General features: G+C 35.5%; 1 pseudogene; it reads right to left on the reverse strand.

Annotated features, from left to right (window-relative positions):
• Positions 1-20,070: 20,070 nt before the first annotated feature.
• Positions 20,071-20,644, reverse strand: LOC122898338 (annotated as a pseudogene).
• Between the last annotated feature and the right edge of the window lie 1,513 nt (positions 20,645-22,157).

Below are 22,157 nucleotides of genomic sequence, written 5' to 3' on the forward strand. Positions count from 1 at the left end.
GGTGTTACAGAATCAAAATCAAAACATCTAAATAATTTAGAGGTAAATTAGCAACTAACTGAAAATGACTTACCACAAACTGTGGTTCATATGTAGCAAGGGGGCTAACAGAATTGTAACAAGCAGATCAGCTGATTATACCTTTCCCTTCCTCCCACAACCTCTCCTTCCCTCCTTCTCTCTTTATCTCCCTACTTTCCTCTCCTTCTTTCTCCCCCAAAGATATACAAATGTATAAATGACATAATACTATACTTATACAATTTAAAAATATTGCAACTTTATTTCTCTTCTCATGAAAAATTGTGCCTAAAAACTCCATAATGTGTAAACATATAATTCCCACTATATTCTTACTGGTCAGGAGGATTCTGTACATAGAAACAGCTTGGGGGGGGGTAGGGTATGGAGGTAGAAGTTTGTCATTTCATCTAATTTCCTATTCGGCTGTATTCTAACACCCCAACTCATTTAACCATTTTAAAGGAATTTTTAAAATGGAAAGCTTAGTCATTGTTAACAAATGACTTTGTTAATGCCTCATATTGGAAAAAAATAATAAACACAATAATAAATACTACCTTTGGTTTTCAAACACCAACATAAAGTGATTGTAAAATTCAAAATTATGGAGTTGGAAAGCATCTTATAGATTGCCCTCAGATTTTACAGCTGAGAGAAATGAGATGCAGAGGGATTCACCATCATGCCAAAACAACCCATAGATTTGTACCATTCCTGGAACAAGAACCTCTGTCTTCTACTCCAAGTTCCATGCGCTTTCTGTCTCTCAATTCAAAACAAATTATTGTGGGTCATTGTTTTAAAAATAAAAATTTGTGTCTTTTACACAAGATCACCCATACTTTAGAGCACAGTGAATGTGGTTTGACTCTACGCCCAACAAATAGAAGTAAAGGATCATAGAGTTGCAGCAATACACCAAATTTCTCACATTGCTCATGTTTCTGACAAGGTTGTATCTAAACATTATTATAAAAAGAATAATTGAATGTGCTTAACTTGCCCTTCATAGAAGAAAGTCCCCACTATCCTATTCTACCATTTGAACACTGAAGAATTCAGTTACAGTTCTCAATTCTCTTCTTTCTCATCCTGGTGTCTAAAGGTCTCCTTGGTATTATTTTGCTCTTAGTGGGAAAATGAAGAACAGATGAACCATTTTCAGTCCAAGAGTGTTCTCCACACACAAGTTCATCCAACAGTTTGCTACACCATGGCATTCTTGGGAGCAAGATTAGCTCTTATGTAGTACTACTTTCCATAATACGCCTGGCATCTGATATGTGCCAGATACATTTTAGAATAAATAAACTATTGACTCAATCAGTCATTGATCCTCAGGACTATTTTCTTCATGCTGAAAATTTACTTTAACTCTTTTCTACCTATTTTTGTGTGTGCAGGGGTGATTTACTCTTAATTTCCCCCCCAACTTTTCTGGTAATAAGTACAAGATGATACATAAAGCTCTAAGTACAAACACTAGTGTTTAATGGAAAGATAATTTCAAGATTAGTTTATAATTTCAAATTGTAATAAATTTTTTTGGAGTCATTAATTCTATGTTTCCTTAAAGAAAATAGCACTTTACTGCTGACTCAGGATCAGCGTGATATCCATTCTCACAACCCCTGCCCCTCGGGGTCTATTTCATCTGTATTAGCACTTAGGCAGTCATCCATTATAATAGAATCCCAAGATACAGAGACAATTATCTTTCTAAATTAGCTTGTTCCTAATTAGTGAAAAAGAAATACCTAGCCCAGAAGTGTTTATTTTCCTTGCATCTCAACATATATGAATACTATTGTTTTAGCTTTCAGACCAACATTATGAGCATGATTTCCTTTCTCCTTTCAGTACCACTACCTGTAGGCATTAAGACATATTAAAGAATCAAAACCAAGAAAAGCTGTGTAGAGGTGAGCCAATAATAGAAATCAGTGTCATACCAGAGGGCAACAGTAAACTGGCCAGTTTGATGAAGGACTCACCTCAAAGCTTATGAGGTCAGGGTAAGGCAGGAAGAAAGCCAGGTGGACAGATGAGAAGCTGATAGATACAGAAACAAAAGGTCAGATAGGTGACTAGAACCGGAAATTAATCTAAACAACAACAACAACAAATATTAACGAAGAGATTTTCAACTTGGGGAAAATAGGACAAGAGCAAAAAGCATTATCTTATGCAAGAACTCTTGTTGGATCAACTGTTGACTCAACTGTTCTGGTTGCCTCAAACAACCTCCATTCCTCTCTCATCCTGAATGAGATGAACCCAGGAGCTGCAGAAATGGCTACTGAAAAAGTCAGTTGGGGAGATACTGTAGAAGCAGGGCATGCCCATGGACTGGAGATAATTTCTGTAAGATCTGCTATTTCCAGTTTGGAAAAAAGCCAAATTGGGTTCATGTTGGAACTTGAATATTACAGTAACAATTCAACCTCAGTAATATTAGTTTACTTATTGATTGAAGCCATGCATTCACATTTAGAAGGACCTTCATACTAACCTTTAAATATCATGGTCCTATCCAAGGGATTTTTCCATACTGTCGTCTTCTGCCAGAGACCCACTTTGGTTTGGAAGTCAAACCAAAGAAAAAGGGCAGAGAGCCAGGCATACTACAGGAGAAATGCTGGAGACTTTCCGATAGTTCTCAGCAAATTTCCTGTGGCTTTCCTGTCCACATTGCTTCTTCTAGCATAATCTTCTAGGAAATCTGATATTACCTCCTTATTAATTTATGAAATATTTGTTGAATACCTACTGTGAGACAGTGGTACACTATAGAACACAACTGTGATACAGGGATGGAGAGTGGGAGGTGAAGGACTCAGGGAAGGCCTCCATTTAGTCCCTCTGATTTCAGCCATATTGACCTGAGATTTCCCATCCTGGCTCTGGCTTAAAATTTTATTTCTCTTAAATCAAATTACATGTATTATTCATATATTTGTGGAACACTTCTTTGCGACTCCTTAGGATATGCCAGATGGTAAAAAAGCAAAGTTAAGAAAGATATCCTTGGTTTTAGAAATTCCATGATTTATAAATCCATTGACAGGTAGAAACAACTTGAGTATTTTCTCCTCTTACTATAAATTATTTGCAAATACATGCCTTATCTATTTTATCAGAAATCAGGAGAAATTTTGATTCTGGAGTTAGAAAAATGTTAACCCCTCATTTGAAGAAAGTAATAAAAAGTGAATTGAGAATCCAAAGCCAAAAAGCATAAAATAAGGAACAGAGAAGAGGTTTTATGTGTGTGTATGTGCTTATGTGCATATATGTGCATATATACTATATATGTATATATAGTATGCATAATATCTTTTTTCCTCTTAAAAAAACATTATGGCAGTTGAGGAAAAGTCAAATTACATTTACAGATTACAAATACAGCTACATTTCTTTTTTTTTAAATTTTTATTTATTTATTTGATGGACAGAGATCACAGGCAGGCAGAAAGGCAGAGAGAGTGGAAAGGAAGCAGGTTCCCTGCTGAGCAGAGAGCCCGATGCGGGGCTCAATCCCAGGACCCTGAGATCATGACCCGAGCCGAAGGCAGAGGCTTTAACCCACTGAGCCACCGAGGTGCCCCTACAGCTACATTTCTTAAACACTTATGGGAAGAAGAGTTGCTGAGTAGGCCATGCAGATTAACTTGATGATCACAAGATGGAAGTGGATTTTAAAGAAATTTTTGTCAGATGTAGAAGAAATGACCAGAAAACAATAATAACATTTTAAATAGCAGCATTTATTCAGCACTTTATATATTCTGGATATTGTGCTAGAGACATCAATATATATTAGCACAGTATTATTAATAACAAGTACATTAGATAGACCCTCCCAAAGTGGTTACCAAAGGATTTTCGAAGATGTCTTGCATCCCCCTGAAAACCAAATTAATCAATTTTCAAAGAAGTTAATGACATACCAAACTAAAGCAAAAGTCAAAGGAGTTTGTTATACTACAGGCATTCTTGTGGTCTTTAGCACAGTGGAGTAGAAATTCCAAGATGGAGAATATGTTATAGCGCAATCCACATACCAATTTTAGGCAATGGAACCCATTTTTTTCATAGAGTATATTGAAGTGTTAGTGTGTTAGTACCCTGAGAAATGTGCTTTGGGAAATACTGTAATCAGGCACTAAGCACTGGGAAGAAATAACTTGAGGCAAAAAACAACTGTTAATATTCATTTATTAAAATAAAATTACAAGTTCATAAAATAAAATTACAAGTTCAAATTTAGGGGAGCTTAATAGAAGGAAACTCCCAGAAGTTTCTACTTTGCATGGGAATGGGCATTACTAACATTTCATTGTCATTGTTGGCATGCTGGGCTTTTATGTTTACTGCATTATTATGGTGAACTTCAGGTGACCTCATATAATGGGACTTTGATCATTTTAATATTAGGTCTCAGCTTCCTCAATCACAAATTCTTCTATCATGGGAAATTTAAAGAATTTCATCTTTAAATGGTAAAAGAATCATTACAATTGCAAGAGTTATGAACAAAATGACAGAGATATACTGAGGAGAAAGAGCTGATCCGTCCTACAGTGGGTTAGAGGGGGTGGTTTTTATAAAAAGATGACAAATGAGATGTTGTATAACTTCCACAGAAGTTCCTATGGTTTTCTCAGAGATCTGGTCCACGAAAATATTTGAAAAACAACAACAACAACAACAAAGAGAAATAAATATAAAGTGGGTTTTGTCAGGCAGTTTGCTAGAAAGTTTCTGGTTCATATTTATACCCATCATATAAACACAGTGGATCATTGTGATCCATACATTTAGTTATTCTTGTGACTTCACCTTGTCTTTGATGTAGAACGATTGTATAGGTTAACTTCTTTTTATAGCCTATTTAAACTACCCTTAGCCCAGTTCCAAATTTTATCTGAAGTAGCATTATTTAATGCTGTAATACTTGGGTTCATGGGCAAAAGGGAAAGTCATTTCTACATCTAGCCCCATCCTCCAAGCCTGACATTGGGTGAGAAGACTTGTGAGTATGAACACAACTTTCCCATAGAATGAAAGCAGCTTGCAAAAAATTCCATTTAGATTGTTCCTGCTGGCCCATGGCTGAGCAATATGAGTCTCTACCTAATCAGTCCTAGAAAAGGTGAGTGTGTTGGGTCTCAGACAACTATAATGATGAGCTGGATATAGCCCTGATTCTATCAATTCCAGATAAAATCTCCACTTCTCCTCCCTCAACACCTATCCCTTAGACTTACCAATCAGAGGAGAAAGTAAATCCATCCCTGGTCACACTTACCCCAAAGTCATTCAGAAGTGAGCAGCAGAGAAGAGAGACCATGGTCACTCTCACTGGCTTCTTCATTCTTAAGCACATTAAGAGGCTGAGTTCTGCTTTACCTTACCTAGGGAGACAAGTTAAATACCTCAGAAATTTTTCTGGTTGGGCCTTCTTTCTTCTTTTTTTTTTTTAGATTTTATTTATTTCACAGACAGAGATCACAAGTTGGCTGAGAAGCAGGCGCAGATTGGGGGGCACATGGGGAAGCAGGCTCCCTGCTGAGCAGAGAGCCCGAAGTGGGGCTCGATCCCAGGACCCGAGCCGAAGGCAGAGACTTAACCCACTGAGCCATCCAGGTGCTCCTGGTTGGGCCTTCTTGATAAGTATATATTTATCTTTTGACTAAAGATTTAAATAAACATATTGAAAAGCAAAACTCTGTGTTTCACTTGCAGTTGTTGTTGTTTTATAAGGGAGTATAGATAAACCATACAGTTTCCACTCACAAGCTAAAACATTTCACCATTTACAACCCAATTATCAAGCTTACATAAGCTTGGTATTATGCTTTAGAGTTCCTTTTCTTGTTTTTCTTCTTTTTTCCTATTTTGTTCTATTTTTTAGGCAATTGTAAACCTCCAAGGAAATTTCTGGAGCAAGATATGCTATAAACAAACAGAAATATGATGAAGAGAGAGAGAAACCATTGGTAAAAAGAAGAAAAAGCCTAAAGCAGAAAATGAAAGTTGAAATGCTAATCAAAAAATTAACAACATAAAAAGATATTAAGTAGAAAACCACTTGCACCATTGGTAGAAGTGGATATTTCCAGGCTTTCATTATTTCTGAACAGATATGTGTTCCTAAAACCAGAAGGTATTTCTATACATAAAGAAGAGAGGTCACCAGGTTACACCAAAAGTTAAGCTTAACTGGAGTCCTAGCAGGGAAAAAAAATAGAATAAAATTGTATAAGATGGATCAGAAGAGTAATATTTTGGAAAAGAGCACTACAGGAAGACCCAACTTTCTCTCCTAAAACTCCTACCCAATGGCTCATGCTAGGGCTACACCAGTATTTAACAAAAGGTCTACATAATTATAAAATTTTAGAATACGGTAAAATGCCTGTTCAGAGTCCTATTCGTTGCTTCTCCCAATTGATTTAGCTGTGTATTTCTTGTTTCTTTTGAAATTTTCCAGTGCTCTACCCTCAACAGGCCAGAGAGAACCCAGTGCCAGCTTCCAGGGAGGCTGACATAGTGATTGGGCATCAGACCAATATTATGGTTTCTGCTTCTGTCAGAATGCAGGAAAATAAAGTCTTTGAATTCTACCTTAGGGAAAAAATGGTAATCAAGTTTATTACCAGAGTGCAAGAACAACCAAACTGTGTATAAAAGTATCTTATTAATTCAATGAATATTATTTTAAACTAATTTATATTTTAGCATATGTGTGTCAACTACTAAGGAATGTGGTGATTTCCAGTTTTTAACAATTAGTTAATGTTTTGCTAAAAAATTTTTTCTTTAGGATGCCTGGGTGGCTCAGTGGGTTGGGTGACTGCCTTTGGCTCAGGTCATGATCTTGGGGTTCTGGGATCAAATCCCACATCAGGCTCTCTGCTCAGCGGGGAGCCTGTTCCTCTACTCTCTCTCTCTGCCTGCCTCTCTGCCTACTTGTCATCTCTGTCTGTCAAATAAATAAATAAAATCTAAAAAAAAAAGAAAAAATAGAATCAAAATGATCATTCAAGAAAGAAGAAAATGTTTAATTATTATAAAAGCATTTATCATGACAGTATATCTGACCTTTCTAAGAAATTCATTGTATCATCATTTTTGTTTTTTATGACTTCAGGTGCAGTATCATGGTGCTTTTCAATGGACATGTTATTTTTGGAGGTAAAAGTATTATAGATGGCATCAGGTATAGCAAATGTGTAGAACCTTTGCAACGTATATGAAGAAATATGGCTGCAAAAGAGAAATACCATATTGGTGGAATCTTCTTCTCTTCCCCACTAGAAGTGTATTTGCAATTCTTCTCTTCCTCTGGATATTCCCACTTGTCTTCAGGCTTACTATGGCCTTTTCCATCAAGAGGCTGGGGGAGGTATGTTCCCCACGTGTATCAAACCCACACCCAACAAGGGCTGTGGAAGCACCACGACTTTCTCTAAGCAGCACACTGCTTTAAGAACTCAATAGCAACAGTTACCCAAAACTGTTCAGGTCCAGACCAGTTTTGACAGCAGAAACTTTAATTCTGGACAAATGCTAACCAACTATCACTGTGCTCTACAATGAAAAGGTAGATAAATACAAAATAAGGGCAAGATTTAAATATCAATATTTTAGGAAATTTGTAAATGTTTGGTAAGCTAATTTCTTTTTAGCTGATAGTCACATTTGGTTTTGCAAGTGTACTCTGATAAAATATAATGCTATGAGTTTCTTGATCAGTGAAGTGTAACTTCTTGGTTTTTTGCTAATTGACCATACATACATTGAATATATTCTTCCTCAATAAATTGGTCTCCTGGATAGATGTCACAAAGGCAATTTTCCTTTCTTTCTTTTTTAGATTTTGGAACAGTTTTCATTTCATAGCAAAATTGAGTAGAAGGTACAGAGATTTCTCATATATCACCTAACCCCACACATACACAGCTTTCCCTCACTATCGACATCTTGCACCAGAGTGGTACGTTTGTTACAATTAATGAACCTACATTTTTAAATATCATTATAGCAAAGTGGCAGAATTCCAGGTTAATCTACAAAAGTCATTTTCTTTCTTATATAATAGCAATGAACAAGTGAAATTTAAAATTAAAAACCTAATGCCATTTATATTAGCATCCCTAAAATGAATTACTTAGGTATATATCTAACAAATATGCACACAACCTATATGAGAACAATTTCAGAACCCTGATGAATGAAATCAAAGAAGAAATAAATAAATGGAGAGATGTTTTATGTTCATGGATAGGAAGACTCAATATTGTCAAGATGTCAGTTCTTCTAAATTTGTTTTACAGATTTGATACAACAACCCCAATAAAAGAATTCAGCAAGTTATTTTGTTATTTTCATATCATCCACAAGTTATTTTGGATAGCAGCAAACTGACTCTAAGGTGTATATGGAAAGGCAAAAAACTTAGAATAGCCAATATAATAACAAAGCAGAAGAACAAAGTTGGAGGACTTATACTACTTGATTTCAAGACTTACTATAAAACTACAGCAATTAATACAGTGTGTTATTGGAGAAAGAAGAAACAAATAAATCAGTGGAACAGAATGGAGAGCCCAGAAATAGATTCTCATAGAGTCAACTGATCTTTGGCAAAGGAGCAATGGCGATAAATGCAATGAAGCAAAGATAGTCTTTTCAACAAGTGTTTCTCGAACAACTGGACATCTACATGTGAAAAAAAAATCTAGACCAGAATTTCACATAAATGAACTCTAAATGGATGATAGACTTAAATGTATAAAACTCCTAAAAGATAACATAGGAAAAAACCTAGATGACCTTGGGTATGGTGATGACTTTTTAGATACAACACCAAAGGCATAATTCATGAAAGAAATATGAAACCTTAGACTTCATTAAAATTAAAAATCTCTGCTGTGTGATAGTGCCAAGAGTATAAAAAGAAAAGCCACAGATTGGGAAAAAATGTTTGCAAAACATCTGATAAAGGACTATTATCCAAAATATACAAAGAACTCTTAAAATTCAACAGTGAGAAAACAAAAAATCCAAATAAAAAAAGTCAAATGCCTTAACAGATGTCTCTTCAAAGAAGATACAGAGATAGCATGTGAAAAGATCTCCACATCATATGTCATCAGGAAAAAGCAAATTAAAATAGCAATGAAATACCTCTATACACCTATTAGAATGGCCAAATGATATCTAGAATACTGATATCAAATGCTGAAAAGATTGTAGAAGAACAAGAGCTCTAGTTTATTGCTGATGGGAATAAAAAATGGTACAACCAGTCTGGAAGACAGTTTGGTGATTTCTTTCAAAATTAAACATACTGTTAACATCTGATGCAATAATTATGCTCTTGGTATTTATCCAAAGGAGTTGAAAACTTAGGTCTGTAGAGAAACCTGCACACAGATGGTTATAGCATCTTTATTCATAATTGTCAAGACTTGGAGGCATCCAAGATATCCTTCAGTAAATGAATGGATAAATAAACTGTGGTACAGCCAGACAATGGGATATTATGAATATTATTTGGCACTAAAATGAAATGAACTATCAAACTCTGAAAAGACATAGAGCAGCCTTAAATGCATATCACTAAGAGAAAGAAACCAATCTGAAAAGTCTAAACACTACATAATTCTAACTACACACCATTCTGAATAAAGCAAAACTATAGACATGATAAAAAAGATCAGTGGTTGTCAAAGGGTTGGGAAGAGCGGGGAATGGATAGGTGAATCACAGAAGATTTTTAGAGCAATGAAAATACTCTGTATGATACCATAGTGATATGTTTATATCATTATATGCTTGTCCAAACAAACAACCCAATAGAATGCACAGTACATAGTTAAGAGTGAACTATAATGGAAGTCATGGGTTTTGAGTGATTTTATGTACCAATATAGGTTCATCAGTTGAAATAAATGTACCACTCTGGTGGGGGATGTTGGCAATATAGAAGGCTGTGCATGTGTGGTTCAGAGGGTCCGTGGCAAATCTCCGTACCTTCCCCTAAATTTTGCTGTGAACCTAAAACTACTCTAAAATACATACATACATACATACATACATAAATAGAATCTTACTAAAGAAAGGGAAAAAAACTCAAAACAATAAATAGATGTTTTGATTAAAGCAACTGTCACTTGCTTAAACTCATCAACCACAGGATAAAGTGTTGTATATATAGTTTAAGATGAAGAACCCTAGTTCTATTGTTTCAGTTGCTGCAAATTAAGCAACCCTTGAAGAAAAGTTCTCAAAAAGCCTCCTCCTAGGTCTTCAGAAATCACACCCGTGTTTGACATCTCTCATCTCTCACCCTGGGGGTGAGATACCATAGGTATCTCATGATACCATAGGTATCATGCATTACTGTGTCCTTGACACTTTCAAAATTACTTCACGAAAAATCCAATCCTCATTATACTAATGGCTTCAGAGACTAAAACTAAGTTGATAATGCTTATCCAATGAATATTAAATCAAGACAAACCTGAAGCAACACTCTGCAGCCATATCACAGGACCAATCTGAGCTCAAATTGAGCCATTAAGTGGTTGATGAATCTCAGAGTGGGAGAAAACTCATCAACATAAATTTGCCATACAGTAATGAGTTGCAGAAGTGTTTGGGAAAAAAAAGAATTTTATCTGTCCACGTATACAGTCCGAAAGTAGCATGTATCTTCACATCTATATACCACTATCAAGAGTATTAGGAAAAGTTCAGAAAATCCCAGCAGTCATCAATTCTCATCTGTGTTTAATTACCTGAAAAATCCAGACAAGTTTGAATCATCCGAGGCTATGGTGTTTTCCATAACCAACTGTTTCTAATAAACATACATGAACAGAAGCAGTTCTGCTTTCTTAACCCTCAGCATTTTGAAATTTCTGTAGAGAGAAAAGCAATACCAGAGAGAGCTCAGAATATATCCCCTGGAATGTTGCGAGGCAGTACACTCATTAAGTACTTCTTATGACACTTTAAATATTTCATTCATGAATGTCATATTAAATTACAGTCTTTCTAATGCTGCAATAAGGATGGCTTTAATTATTGTATGTCCATTCTAATTTCTCTCCATGATTTTTACCCTTGATTCTTGCCCAAAATACAACAAGAGCTTATTTTCAATACATCTAGACTGGTGTCATCATTTCTAGGATAACCATTCTTACGGTCATTTATGGTTTTGAAATGATTCTTTGTTATAGTTAAATAATCATTTGTCACTTCTCCTACATTAAAAAATCATCTGATGATGACATAATTGAACAACAGTTGGAAAATCATTAACTGTAAACAGCTACTGATGAGCTCTTTAAAAATCTGCACGGCATAAATTATTCGTAATCTATAACTATGCGAAGAATAAAAACCTGATGTGAAGGTAATTCCTGCCTACATTAACCCTAAAAGGGAAGTATATGGTAAAACCGCACAAACCTCGAATGATGTGAGGAAAGCTGGCTTGAATTACTCAACACCTTACAAGAATGCACCATTGGAACCTTGAAACAAAAAATAAGTAAGTAAATGTGTTTAATTTAAGAACTTACCTTTCTCATCTAAAGTCTCAAAAGAATAAAAGGGCTATTTTTAGATTTGCTACATGGGTTTTTTAAAAACACACTGATGCTGACTTTAAACAAATCTTTTGTTCTAGCTACATAATGACAGACACTATCTTCCCCAGCCTCATGGTGTTGTGAATACGAAAGACAGGATCTGTACAACTTCACTCACATTTTTTGCCCTTCAGATTCTTTTAGGCCAGTTAAAGACATTGTTCAATAAACAAATAATTGTAATATAACGAGATAACATTATATTAGACAAGTATACAAAACTGCAAAAGCACAGATAAGAAAGAAATCATGGTGTAGTCTATTACTATTTCGGTTTTTTGTTATGTTGTTGTTCTTGTTCTTGTTGTTTTTAAAAGTTTTACTTATTTATTTGACAGATCACAAGTGGGCAGAGAGGCAGGCAGAGACAGAGAGAGAGGGGGAAGCAGGCTCCCCGCTGAGCAGAGAGCCTAATGCGGGGCTCGATCCCAGGACCCCAGAATCATGACCCCAGCCGAAGGCAGAGGCCTTAACCCACTGAGTCACCCAGGTGCCCCTCATTATTTTGTTTTAATCAGCTGAAATATATGGTAAGTAATGAGGAAAACTGGCAAGTTAAGCCATTATCAGCACTGAAGTGCCATTTTCAAATACTGACCATGAATAACCTTTAAAAGAACTGCCATCCTACAATCTTTAAAAAGTTCAGGTAATATGACTTTTCGAGACTGGGAATCAGGGAACAAAATAATGTGACAGGAAAATAAATCAAAGAGGCCGTTCCCTGAGGGTCTTAACTAAATAAGTTTCTCCAATTAAGTTTGCCCTTGAACCTAAATATTTATAATAGTAAGAATTTTTTATTATACATTTATAATATATATATATCAGACTGCTACATGTTGAAATACTGGCTAGTAAAAAAAATGTTCTGAATAGTAATTTGGTTTTTAATATGCATATTTTATGGCAATGATGACTTACCTGAAAAGTGAGAATATATCACTTTTCTTATTGTTGGATGTCAATCATTCCCAGAAGTCTTAAAATTAAATTTTATTTTGTTTATAAGCACAAAGTGTAACATCAGCTTTCAACTTCCTTCACAAGCCACGTGCCATGCTGAGCCGTGATTCTCCTCTTGCTCTGGATGTATGTTTTCTCCATGTGTACTTTGTGAATATTTTAATCAAATTACATGTTCCATGGTTAGTAAAGCTGTAAAGTTTCATGAGATTCCATTCAGAAATCACTTGCTCTGAGAGGTTTGTTTTCGAATATGTGTAACTAAGGCATCCTGGTACAAACAGATAGGACCAAATGCAAATCTGGTCTCCTTCCTCTCCGTTTTATTTATATAAATCCAAGAGTTGTTGCTAAAATTTCAGTGTGAGATAAAATAGTTGCTATTCTATAGAACATCACAAGAGGAATTAATATACAGATTATGAGAGTCACAAATAAAAACACTTTACTGTGTTGGCTTCTCACAAATTATTTGCAACATTTAGTTGAAGGATTAAAAAAATTATCAAAAAGTCTATCATGAACTTAGAATGCTCTCCAATAGAAGAGGACAATCTCTGTTTCTGCTGTATCTAATAGATACATAAGGCTACATGTAAATAGGGCACCCTTTCATACATATGTAATTATGTAGATGAAAGAATAAATTAAAGAGAGATAATCATTAAATTTTACCAAGTTGCAAATGGCCTTCTAAATCTGCCTCTTTCTGACTGTGTGTTATACCTTAATATTGCTCTTTCCTGATTCTGACTTTATGTGTCTTCGGGTTTTTCAAGATTCAAAAGAAAATAGCCATATCTACAAAATACATTTAGGCAAAAGCACCATTTATGGCCAATGAAAGCATGTTCAAGCAACACAGTGATCATCTTAGACTTCAAAGGTCATATCAAGACTTACTGAAAAACCTACCTCTTCTATAAGCCTTCTCCATGGACTCCACTTTCTCCTCAGAACTTCTGCTGTTTGTATTAAATGTAACATAACCAGAAAGAGATGGAACTGGGTCCTACCACTACTCTGGTCCCCCAAAATCTTTACTGTAACTTTACATGTAAATCTTTACATGCATCTGTCTTCATAATAATGCCTTAAAGAGGTATTTAAATTAATACTGTCAAAGATGACCAAAAAATGTGGCCAGAATGACTGAATCCACATCCTATACAAAAAACCCATATGCAATGTGCTGAACATGTTAAAATGTATAAATGTGGTAGAACGGAGAATAGCTGTCTCTAATTTCTCTTCAGTGAGGAACAAGAGGTAATTGTTAACCAAGGTGACTGAGATTATGTCCATGTATGGTCACCACCCTGTCTGCATGCCCTGATCTCTAGTTCCACTTAGCCAATTTTGCTTCAAAACCTTTATGACTGGCCACACAATGCTGTTGGTTTCTCTTTATGTACTCTAGGGATGGCTGACGCAGTGTTATGCTTGTTATGTTATCCTTCTGCTATGGTTCTGTTGGTGTGTGTGTGCTGCGTTGGCACTACAGGGGTGGGTGTTAATGGTGGTGAAAGAGGAGTATGATGGGGTAAGTGCCTTTTGGTATGATTTCTCAATTAGTAGGGTAAAAGTTTCCAGTGAGTTTTCATTTGAGCAGTACCAAGATGTAGCCTGTGATATAATATTGAGCATTCACTTAGCTGCTGTTTAATTCTTTCTTGTCCCATTACACTGAAGTTACATTTGTAGAATATATTTTAAAGCTTTATACAAATAGAAGAATAGTTGGATGAAAGGGGTCATGGCTAAAATCACAGACTGTAGAATCAACTACGTGGTGTGATCTCAAAGCCACTTTTTCTCAACAGTGTAAACAAAGAAAATTATTGATTTCTCAATTTTTTCATCTTTTAAATTCCATAATACCTGACTCTTTCAGTGAAGATTGTCAAATATTACATATAAAGCATTTCCAATAATGTCAGGCATGAAGTAAACACTATGAAAAAGTTAAGTTGTTGTTGTTTTTAATTATATCTCATTAGAAGTAAAGGACATCAAGGAAGCTTTTGCTCAGAAATAAACCCACATTTGGGGGTGCCTGGGTGGCTCAGTGGGTTAAGCCTCTGCCTTCGGGTCAGGTCATGATCCCAGGGTTCTGGGATCGAGCCCTGCATCGGGCTCTCTGCTTGGCAGGGAGCCTGCTTCACCCCTCCCCCTCTGTCTGCCTCTCTGCCTACTTGTGATCTATCTGTCAAATAAATAAATAAAATCTTTAAAGAAAAAGAAATAAACCCACATTTACATGATCAATTGATCTACAGCAGAAGAGGCAAAAATACACACTTGGGAAAACTCAGTCTTTTTAATAAATGGTGTTGGGAAAACTGGACAGCTACATGCAAAGAATAAAAATGGATGACTTCTTATGGCATATACAAAAAAATAAACTTAAAAGGAATCAAAGATCTAAATGTGGGATCTGAAACCATTAAAGTTCTAAAAGAAAACATAGACAGTAATCTCCCAGACATCAACCTTAGCAACATATTTATGGATATTTCTCCTTAGGCAAGGGAAACAAAAGCAAAAATAAATTATTGAGACTACACCAAAATAAAAGTCCTTTGCACAGCAAAGGAAACCATCAACAAAACAAGGAGGCAACCTGCTAAATGGAAGAAGATATACAAATGGCATGTCCAATTAGGGGTTACTATGTAAAACTTAAAAAAATCTTATACAACCCAACATCAAAAAAGCAAACCATCTGATTAAAAGTGGGCAGAGAACCTGAATAGACATTTTTTCAAAAAATTTATATAGGTGGCCAACAGACACATGAAAAGATGCTCAAGATCACTAATCATCAAGAAAATGCAAATCAAAACCACAATGAGATATCTCCTCATCAGTCAGAATGGTTGGTATCCAAAATACTCCAAAATACAGGAAATAAATAACAAGTGTTGGCAAAGATTTGGGAAAAGGGGAGTGAACTCTCATGCACTGGTGGTGGGAATGTAAACTGGTGAAAGAGCATGGAGTTTCCTCAAAAAATTAAAAACAGAAGTATCATATGATCCAGTGACTTCAGTAATGGGTATTTACTCAAAGAAAATGAAAACACTAATTTAGAAAGACAAATACACCCCTATTCTTTTTTTTTAAGATTTTATTTATTCATTTATTTGACAGAGAGAGATCTCAAGTAGGCAGAGAGGCAGAGAGAGAGGGGGAAGCAGGCTCCCCGCTGAGCAGAGAGTCCGACATGGGGCTCAATCCCAGGACCGTGGGACTTTGACCTGAGCTAAAGGCAGAGGCTTAACCCACTGAGCCTCCCAGGCACCCTTGCACCCCTATTCTTACGCAGCATTATTTCCAACAGCCAAGATATGGAAGCAGCACGGTGTCCATTAATTGATGAATGAATAAATATGAGAGATATCTATCTATCTCTCTATCATCTATCAATATGAGCCATAAAAAGAATGAAATCTTGCCATTTGTGACAACATGGATGGACCTAGAAGGTATTATACTAAGTGAAAAAAGTCAGACAGAGAAAAACAAATACCATATGATTTCACGTATCTGTGGAATCTAAAAAAAAAAACAAAACAAATGAACAAACAAAACAATCACTCTTAAATACAGAGAACAAACTGGTGGTTTGCAGAAAGGTGGTGAGTGGTCAGATGGGCAAAATAGGTGAAGGGGATTAAGAGATACAAACATCCAGTTATAAAATAAGTCATGGAGATGAAAAGTACAGCATAGGGAATATAGAAAATAACACTGTAATGTCATCATATGGTGACAGATGGTGACTACATTTATCTTGGTGATCACTGAGTAATGTATAGAATTGTTGAATCAGTATGCTGTATACCTGAAAATAATATAATACTGTATGCTCACCATATTTTAATAGTAATAATAATAATAATTTAATTTAAAGACGCTTTTTTAGCTTTTTTCCTTATTGGCTGACAAATGTTAAATGATAGGATGTAGACTAAAGCACAGACCAAAAATATCAGATCTCTCAGGTCAAATGCTCCTGTCCCTTCTTCAGTTCCTTACTTATAAAGATCCACATTGTTCTCTAATTGCTATCTTTGTGTTGAAATTGATTCTACAGTTCAAAACTCTGTTAGATCAATTCACATCATGTTCCTTGAATTCTCTAAACAGTCTGGCACAATATAAACATGTAGCAGGCTCTCAATAAATAGTTGTATGAAATTGTGAACTTTTGATAATGGGATGAGTAAGGCACTTTTCTCTATGGCTTTCATTCATAGTACCTCTAGTTAATCTTAATAACCATTTTGGCAATGCACGCTTGTCATATTGATGTTGCCTTATGATGTTATTTCCCTTCTGTACCCTAATCCCAAAATGCTTGATTCAAAAATGTGCCAAAAGTAAAAGTATATTTAAAAATTCCTAAACTATTTCTTGTTCTTCACCTGCTTCTCCCACCTACATTTTAAAAAGCCTAAATCCCAGATTATAAGTGGTTAGTGTGAATATGTTCTCTAAAAAAATACTTTATCCAAAGTTCATCATATCCTTTATCAGCTATTCTCAAATGCAGGTGTCCTATCATTAAATGACTTCTAGATATTCTATTTGGCTACAGTCTAGCTCAAGATACAATAGATCTTATTTTTCTTTGTAATCAATCAAAGTTTTCTAGTCAGTAGCATTTAGGGTCTATCAGCCAACATAATATCATTAGAGAGCACATTTAAACTATTACCTAATGATTAATACCTGAACTTAAAAACATTTAGCTAGTAATAATATTATGTTAATAATTAAGTCATTCATCAAACACTTATTGCCATATATTTTGCCTGAAAAATCTTCCTTGCCTTACTTTTAAAAACTGTAAGAAAGCACTCAAAAAGAAAGCAATGAAGAAGTCAATTTTTCATTTATTTTTAATTATTGGAATGAATATCACTAATGTGGTTTTCTAGAGATCACAGCTGTCAGGTGTCATTATATTGCTTTTTGGGAACTAATATCACAATATGCCATTTTCCAATCTCTTAATTTTTCACTGTCAATTACCATTATCCACTAAGCCTGCTTTACTCCAACTATTAGACCCCTCTATGTCTCTTATTATTTTATATCATCGTCTTTTGTTCTCCTTCTCAACTTATTTTTTAAAAGATTTACTTATTTATTTTAGAGAGAAGGTGTGGGGGCAGAGGGAGAAAGAGAGAGAAACCCAAGCAACCTAGGTGCTGAGGGCAGAGTCCCACGCGGGACTGTATCTCATGACCTTTCAGCCACGACCTGAGCCAAAACCAAGAGTGTGATATTTACCTGACTGGACCACCCAGGTGCCCCCTGCAACTCATTTTTAATGCCTTTCCTCATCTCTGATATGTTCTCTATCAATTTATTGTATTCTCTGTCAATTTCATAGATCTCAGAATTGCAAACTACCAACTGCTCGCTCCTAAACACTTTCTAACTAAAAATCTCCCATTCATCATTGCTTAAATTTTGCCAAACATAGCTTAGAAATGAGGGAGTTGAGGCCTATGTGAAGAATCTGATGTTCCTGCCTAATATTGGATAATAGTCTGTTGATGTTTACTGATGTTTACTGATGTTTAGAATAGTTTCTTGGAGGGGAGCCTGGGTGGCTCAGTCAGTTAAGCAACTGTCTTTGGCTTAGGTCATGATCCTGTAGTCTCAGGATAGAGTCCCACATTGGGCTCCCTGCTGAGCAGGGAGTCTATTTCTCCCTCTGACCTCTCCCCTCTCATGCTCTCTCATTCTCTCATTCTCTTTCTCTCTCTCTCTAATACACAAATAAAATCTTAAAAAAAATAAAAGAAAGAAAAGAATAGTTTCTCAGAAGGAAGGCGGGGTTTTAGAATGTCAGCGTGAGGCTCCATAGCTCAGGGGTTAGAGCACTGGTCTGGTAGAATGTTAGCGTGACATCAGCCTTTTTTTTTAAAATGCTCTTTGAATAGTTAGAGAGACAAAAACTAGTTCACAGACTTGCTCAAGTTCACTCTGTTAGTTAATGTCGGATTTTGAACACATGGGGATGTTGCTCTCCTCCTTTCATTCCTCTTCTATTTCACCACAGGAACTTAAATATTACATAATCATATTATGAGATTTGGTTTCAGTAGTACTTAACAGTTATGGAAAGTAATATTCATTGTACAAATACTCATTGGGATTTGTGAAAATTATGATTATAAATATATCCCCACACAAAAAAAGCAACAATATTAAACAGACAAAGGCCCAGATAAGTCAACCTAGCCAAGAACTCTCATCTAATTAATATTTTTATGAAGCAAGTCATGTCCAATTTATATATTCTATTGATATTTGCCAGACTGCTTTTCTAGAAAATTCCAAAACCAGATTAGGATTATTGTACAGAATGGTTTAAAATGAAGGTAAATACACACTGAACGCAAAGAACAGATAGCAATCCCAATAGAACTGCTGAAAGACGCCACTCTCAAAATCCACCTGAAAATGTTGAACCCTGAGGCAAGATGACAATTATTTGTGCACCCACAGTGAAAACCATGCAGTTTCTGCTAAGGAATTATAAACATTCCTTGTGGATGGTCCATAACTAAAATCTGGTATTTCAGGACTTCCCATACCATAGTGGCCGGCCCCTCAACCACAGTTAACAAAAATACCATGTACATCCAATTGTTGACAACTTGATGAAATGGAAATTGTCATAAGCAAACAAAAATTATGAAATGTAATCCTATGCAACACCAAAAACTTGGACTGATCAATAAAAAGAAGGAAAAAAGAGCCAGTCCTGTAAAAAGAGCAACAGAAACAGAGAGAGATGTAGAGACAGAGAGGGAGAAAGAAGGGAACTAGTTTAGAAAGTCATTTGATTAAAAAGGAAGAGATGGTCTATATATACAATGGAATATTACTCAGCCAATAGAAAGGTTACCAAACTTTTGTATTAACATGGACGGGACTGGAGGAGATTATGCTGAGTGAAATAAGTCAAGCAGAGAAAGTTAATTATCATATGGTTTTACTCACTTACTTGTGGAGCATAAGGAATAACATGGAGGACATTAGGAAAAGGAAGGGAAAAGTGAATTGGGGGAAATTGGAGGAGGAGAAGAAGCATGAGAGACTGCGGACTCTGAGAAACAAACTGAAGTTTTGGGAGAGGAAAGGGATGGGGGGATGGGCGAGCCTGGTGGTGGGTATTAAGGAGGGCACGTATTGCATGGAGCATGGTGCATAAACAATGAATCTTGGAACACTGAAAAAATAAAATAGAAAAATTCATTTCTTCTATAATTTATCTTGAACTCTAGGCAAATTCTTTATATACACATTTTTCCATGTCGAATAGATAAGATAAATTCTTGACTATCCCACAGAAATGTGGGAAATAACAAGTCTGGTTTTTGTTGCAGTTTTTTTGTTTGTTTTGTTTTTTTACAGTCTTGAGGTCTTATTTTTTTGACACTTATCATTCCATGAATTTATAGGGAATGGGTCATGACAGCTCAGGCTCCTGCCCATTGGTTCTCACAAAGTGTGCTTCTCTAGGTGGAACAGGCTGGCATTTCAGTTGAACCCAAGAACTTTTTCTTTGGCTTCCTTCTTTTTCTGATCATTTTCTTTCACATGCTTCAGGAAACTAGCTCCACTGTTTGAGTGCTTAATATGCTCAGTATATTACATTACGTAATTACATATACAATTAAGTATATACATTAATTCCCTTGGTAAGAATCTTGCCTTTAACTTATTTGTTTATAACAATGTGAACAGCATGCTAGGTAACATCCTAGACTTCCAGTGTTGCCATGGTAACATTTGCAGGGCATCCCTTTAGAAAGAGTGACCATGCCCTTGAAGTCTACAATATCACCTTTCTTGTAGATTCACATGCATGTGGCCAAAGGAACCACTTCATGCTTTCTGAAAGGCCTGAAAAACATACAATGGGTGCCTCTCCTCTTTCACCTTGTGTTGGTCATTTTGGTGAACTAATAATGCAGGGTGGTGGTCTGGCCAAAAGGTAGAAATAAGAAGTCTTTTAATGTGGAATAAACAAGCCTTTGTGGAAGAATGTGTATCATGGGATTCTATCATTTGGTTCTATCATTTGGTTCTTGTTCCAGATGCACCAAAGAATTGGAGACCTGAGACCAGAATGGGGAGATAGTTTATTGAATAGGTAAGTGTAGTACACTTCCAAGAGTGAAAGTGGGCCATTACCAGAGCAAGATTGGCAATGGTGGTGAGAAGCTCTAGCTGCAACCTTTTAAGTCTGTTTTGTGTACGTGTAAATTTGGCTTTGATTGACATATTTGATTGACAGCTGGTGGTTATATACCATTTCAGTATCAAATAAAACAAGCTGATTTAAATATCTTAGTATATAGATATACCTACTAAAGTGTATACCCCATTCTAATTGTTTGTATTTGTATTTTGTATTTGCATTACAAATTTGAACTGCAATATAATAATCTAGATTTGTATTACTTTTATATATATATTATAGTATAATATATATTTTTATTATAATGCCTAATATATTTTTATATAGTGTACAGTATAATTGCATACTTACATATACATCTAATGTATATATGCATGTTTATATATGTGTGTATATAAGCAAACACATACACATGCACATGTATATGTTTATATGAGAGTCCCACACTTGTTTGTGACTGAATCGTATTCATCTTTTAGGCATTTGCTATGCAATCAGTAATTTGAAAGATGAACAGATAATGGACATGGGACTGTTTCTTCTCTTTTCATCTCAAATCAAACACTCTCAGTGAGGAAGTATTATATTTGAAATTTTGTCTTGGTATATATGTTTATTTCTTTCTGATGAGGAGTTTTCCCTTTGCAGTCAAAAATGTTCTTTCTGTCTCTTTTGTTGTTTTTCTTCTTAGTTTTCTTAATTATTCTGGGAAATTAAAGGCCTAAGAATAGGTCATAGATTACCTAAGTATTACTCCAGAATAAAACAAGTACATAAACACGTTAAAAAGTAGACCTATAACGTTTAATATACTTTTGACTGTATGAGTACGTGGCATCATTTGAAGTAATCATGATAAGGAACTACCAGTAGATGAAAATAATAAGTATTCATGGATTTTTAACAAGAGTGACCCCCTCATTTTGTAAAGAAAAAAATCAGTAAGGAATCAAAAATGGTCACTGTAAGATATATTTATCATAAATTAAATTGATTTCAGTCATTTAGCTTCCTCAAGCTTAAACCTTTTCTTTTTGTATCTTATTGACTAAGAGTCGAGACTGATAGCTGGGCAGGGCAACCCACCAGGTCAACACTTTGTAAAAAGAATTAATGGTCATGCCAATATAATAATTTTAGTAAGTGCTTTGATTCAGCAATGAGAACCTAAGTTCAGGCAACCCCAGGCCAGTCCTTCCAGGTGCCACAGCTCAACCAGCCCTGAACGACAATACAGATGCCCAACAAAGTCAGGGGAAAGATCA

The sequence above is a fragment of the Neovison vison genome, chromosome 1 (genome assembly GCF_020171115.1).
Source record: "Neovison vison isolate M4711 chromosome 1, ASM_NN_V1, whole genome shotgun sequence".
In the NCBI taxonomy this organism is placed as follows: Eukaryota; Metazoa; Chordata; class Mammalia; order Carnivora; family Mustelidae; genus Neogale; species Neogale vison.